Source organism: Anopheles aquasalis, chromosome 3 (assembly GCF_943734665.1).
Source record: "Anopheles aquasalis chromosome 3, idAnoAquaMG_Q_19, whole genome shotgun sequence".
NCBI lineage: Eukaryota > Metazoa > Arthropoda > Insecta > Diptera > Culicidae > Anopheles > Anopheles aquasalis.
The window spans coordinates 8,722,501-8,727,500 of record NC_064878.1 but is presented as its reverse complement, the minus strand read 5'-3'; the positions used below and the strand labels follow the sequence as shown (position 1 = coordinate 8,727,500).

Genomic DNA, 5,000 nt, shown 5'->3' with positions numbered 1-5,000 from the left:
GTGCGGTCGCAATGGAAAATCAAGCGAGAGTGCTTCAGTGGGATTTGGTGGAGATTTTCCACACGGTTGCCGAGGGTTTTCCCCAGGATCGTACATTAGTATTCAACTCACCTAGGATGGAAAACGTACAGAAAAAGGACACACCCCCTGGCGAACTGATTTTCTTACTATCACCACTCGCCTTGTGATGCGTGGCAAAGGTGCGCGGCCGTCGTACTGACTCTCTAGAGCCTCTGTCCAGTGCATTTGCGAGTGCGCTTTAGCGAGCACTAGACACTCCCATAAAATGTAACCTCTCTCTAAGCCTCTCTCACACATACAAACACACACATCCTGTTGTTGTTATTCATGTTTGTGATTAGCGTTTGGAGATGGTGCGCGCGTTGTGCTGTTGTTGTGGGCCCCTTTTGGAATCTGCATCTGCGACAACGAGGAGCGTGAGAGAAAAGTGTGGAGAAAGAATGCTGTCGAACCCTTTCCACACCCAGTTTCGCCACTTTACCCCTGCCCTGCCCCGTACAGATAATAGGAGCTACCAACCGACGCTCGTTTGTTGTAGTACGCCGTTGCGTTCCCCCTCCCCCGCGCCGCTGTTTGTCCCTGTTTTATATCTCGAGAACGAAAAACTTGTTGTGTGGAACTCGTTGAAAATGATCTTACATAGCAAATGGAAACAGAGAAACCGCCTCAAATCGATAACGGTTTCTTCTACCTACAGACACATACACACATACTGACACGTATATACATGTATGGATATAGTACGCTATTGCGAATGGCCGTGTGGCCGCGCTGCTGCGCTATCAAGGGCCTCTAAACACAGACTACTACCGATCGCCACCTCCATTCTGAGTCTGGGTCTTTGTCCTGGTTACGCAGAATCCACAAACTTCCTCGAACAAATGAACACCCCCGTTGGAACGAACCTCCTTCTGCCTGATCGTGGATTGCCTTCGCCAATCACGGTGGTGTGTGACGTGAGCGCAAGAAGGACGAACCTTCAACAACCCCTCGCTGGCCTGACCGGCAGCGTCCCCGTTTTTATATAGATCACAGGCACAGGCCGGTTCTCCTCGTGTGCTGTAGGCTGAAGTAGTAGCATTTCTAACTCAAGAGCGCACCGTTAGAGAGGGGAATCAATGGATCGGTGAATTGAGAATCAATTTCCACTAAATGAAGCAGTGATTCTGCGGAAAGCGCGGTGCGGCGTATAGCATTAAATTATACAACTTATTTATTGCTAAAAAGAGATAAAAAGAGAGAGGGAGAGAGAGTGTGTGTGTGGGGGAGAAAAAGATGAAAAGGGATGTATAAACATGATGATTATAGGAAAAAACTTTAACTAAACACACGATTCTGCTGCTGATGGTGGATGGATGGTTAGACTACCACGAGGGTTAGCATACCCCACCTCCCCTCTCTGTCTCTCCCCCCATGTGGATGTGTAATTCTCCTTCCTTCCACCCACACATCGTGTACAAGCCCCGTACCGCCGGAATAGAATGCCCTGTTGCGCCACGCTGTGCAGCGGGAGTTGGATAACTGTATCTTAAGCACATTAGCAAACATTTCAAATGGTAAGCACTTAAATGTAATTCGAAGATAAAGAAATGGAAGTGATGGACGATGGGCGATAGGCGACGGGCTTGCGGAAGCGGCTGTATTCCCTAAGCATCCCTAAGCTAGCCAACCAGCCAGCCTTGCTGATATCGCTGGCTGTAGCAGTTGTGTAATGACGAAGGAGAACAGCGAGCAGAGAACTACTGAACAAAACGTACACATACTAACTGGTTATTGTTAGAGCAAATCGAATGAAGCAGAAGGAGAAAAGAGTGGAAGAAGAGTGTGTTGAATCATTACACGATGATAAACACGAACCACACAGGCAGGCACACATTCAGACAGACAACTTTGAAGCTGATAAGAAATGAAGAAAGGAGGAGACAGAGGAGCGTTAAGTAGGAGTGCGAAATAGAAGATTCGAAAAAAAGGATAACAGACAAGTTTCACTAGGCATTCTTCCTCCCTTCTTCCTTTCTGATGCCCTCAAGGACATTACATTACCCTTCCTCTAACTCCTCTCTCCCCAAAAAAAAAAACCTCTTTAGGAGTAAGTAGTTACACGTATACAGGAGTTGTTAAAGTAAAACGGATTCCCTTTAACCCCCCGTCCCTTCTGCACCACCCCTCCACGCCCTCCACGCCTGAAAATAGCCAGCGGAACTGATCTGGAAACGAGAGAGAGAGAGAGAGAGAGAGCAGCATGAATCTAGAGAAGAAGAAATGTGCAACCATTAAGTATATAATACATCTAGACGCAAAAGACACATACAAAACTGTTCCCCTAGCGCCCTCCATCTCTCCCTTTTCTCATCTTCTGTACGACTTCATTCACCAACAACAATGACGCACCATGCGACACGATTGCAGCACGTGGTAGTAGCTCTACCAGAAACGGAATGTAGTAACTCAATCTCAGATGAGGGCGAATGTTGGGAGAAAACAGGGGTTGAGGTTGAGGACACTCGACCCACATTAGAAACAACACACGACGACGACGACGACGACACGGACAAGCGCATCGTTTTCTAGCTTAGTAAGGTTAAACAAACAGAATTAGAATCATTATTATAGAATGGAAAAAAATAAAACAAAAAAATAATATCCCCTGATATAAAGAGAAAGCGAAATCGTGCCGAGATGGATGTGGGTGGGTATGGTGCTTTGGTTATCCGCCGCGTTAAAAAAAAACCCATTGTAAATACCGTCATTTAGCATCGAGGGAGAGAGAGAGGAGAGCGCGATGGAAACTGAAGCCTCTAACGCCAGCGACTTGCGACTTTCTTCACTTGGCTCTGGGCTTTTGTTTGTTCTGTAAGTAGTAGACACACACCACGCAAACGTCTTGATCGCCGCGTGCAAAGCATCCTTCGATGTGCGTTCCTCATACAAAAACGCCGATCAGCGGTCCGATTGTGGTAGTAGTAGTAGGCTGCTGCTGCTGCTGTTGCTCCGGCAGAGGAGCGACAAGATGGCCACTATTAGTAATTGTCGTTGTTGGTGCACCCTCCGTTGCAGTTTCAGCTTGTCTCGATGTGCGATTCCACCGGCAGGCAGGCAGCAAGGAGTTGCCTCGTCTGTGTTGCCTCTGCCGCCTTAATCTAGAATTGGTGTGCAGCAAATTTAATCAAACTGAAAACGGTCGAGTTTCTTACCAAAATCACGAAAATTTAAAAAAAACACACCAAGTAACATGTAATTATCTATACAGCGCACCCCCTATAGACTTGAAGCACTTTGTCGTTGTCGTTGTCGCAGGGAAGGTGGCGCTTGGCAATATACGGTGTGGTTGCTGCGATTCTTCTGTTATTTCTCTGGAAGGCACGTCTTATAGCTGGCCGATACACGATATGGCCTATATATAAATAGTGAGTCTCTGTTGTAATGTCGCGAGGATTCCACACCACCAGCGACGCAAGCGTGGCTTGAAAGGAGCGTTGTTCTATAATATAATAGAGATGCTATATATAACTGATATACAGATAAATAACAGATATTGTACAATACACGCGGTATGATTTCTCCCGGCTCTATCCTCTCTCTCCTACCGATTGGACTCTCTTTGATTATACAAAACGGAAAATAAATTAAGCATCTATAAATAAGTAAAAAAATAAAGGTATCTCTGATTTAGAAACACGCGATGGTTTCCTCACTTTCCTGTGCCCAAAAAAAACGGCCAATTTGAAGTTCGCAGTTCGTGAGGCTGCCGTGACCTTGACAGCGGCGCTAGGTGATCGGAGGGGAAAAGACGGTGCGCAGGAGAGTTTGGAGAGATTTGCTGCTTCGTTCCACTTTTCGTTTGAGGCACGAAATATCGTTTATCGTTCGGAATCATCGGTAAAATCTTCGGAAAATCGGATTTCTACCCCGACTCGGATTCCTACCCCTTCCGCGTACCACCCATCGGGACACAGGGGACACACGGGAGGAGGAGGTGTTCTCACGGTGGCGCCCCACGGATGCCACGCGTCCACACCACCGGAGGAACGGTCGTCGATAGCAGCTGGACGGCGAACGGGTAAGTTATCTGGTGCGCTAGTGGCTAGTGGTGGTCCCGTGCAGAGAAGTGAGAACAACGGTGGAAGTGTGTGGTGGCACGAGAACCCGCCGTGATAGTATCCCGGATCACATCACCGGATCGGGTACCATGGTGACACGACAGGACCCCGCGCGCAAGAAGGGAAGCCCAGCAGCGAGATTATTGTCTTGTCAGCAATCTGTCTCGGTGGGTGCGAAGGCAGACGGGGCAAAGGGGAAAAAGGCAAAGAAAAGAGATTGGCCTCGTGTACGGGTTTTTTTTGTGTATTACATATCGCGCTCGTGCCTCGCACGCACACAAACCGCACCTGCGGTGGTGGTGGTGGTGATGGTAGGGGGTAGCAGGCAGTGCAAGTGACACGACGTACGGGTTGAGGAAAGGTGAGAGCGATTGGGAATTGGCCACCGTGTCCGTTGGTGGCGCTAGCCACCGGATACATCCCCGGTGGGGCCACGGGTGGACAATCATCCTGCACGCACGCACGCACGCAGGCACAGGTGTGTGCAGCAGGAGAAGCAACCGAGAAACCGAAATATGCAGAAACCAACAACTTGCACCAGGCAACCTCCGCGCAGCATGCTGCCATCAGCACCATCACCACAACTACCATTACTACTACTACTACTGCTACTACTACTACTGAGCAACGATCCCCAACACCACCACGCAACGCAGTCCCGCGATCCCACAAACCACACGACGAACGGGCCAGCCAGCCAGCCAGCCAGCAGGTCCCGCGATATCCCGCGATAGCGCGACCGACCGACCACTGCTTGCGTGTGCAAAGATGTAAATAAATGGCAGCTGTTCTACGGCTCCCATCCTCGTCAGCCCCCCCGAAAAAAGGGTCTTGTGCTCGCGAGAATCGTCGTCGTCACCCTGTCAAGAGGATATTGTG

General features: G+C 49.0%; 2 protein-coding genes across 17 annotated transcripts in view; both read left to right on the top strand.

The window, feature by feature from the left end:
- LOC126577456 (MAP/microtubule affinity-regulating kinase 3-like) overlaps window positions 1–2,666 on the top strand; it is a 52,141-nt gene extending 49,475 nt beyond the window's left edge. For all 16 annotated transcript variants that reach the window (XM_050239092.1, XM_050239091.1, XM_050239086.1 and 13 more), the window contains one exon: window positions 1–2,666. This exon is cut by the window's left edge and continues 1,545 nt beyond it. The gene's annotated coding sequence lies outside the window, so the exon portion shown is untranslated.
- A 1,194-nt stretch (window positions 2,667–3,860) lies between these two features.
- The window catches only part of LOC126576338 (ell-associated factor Eaf), a 4,898-nt gene continuing 3,758 nt past the window's right edge, over window positions 3,861–5,000 (top strand). The window contains exon 1 of the mRNA XM_050237568.1: window positions 3,861–4,081. The gene's annotated coding sequence lies outside the window, so the exon portion shown is untranslated. The remainder of the gene's footprint in view (window positions 4,082–5,000) is intronic.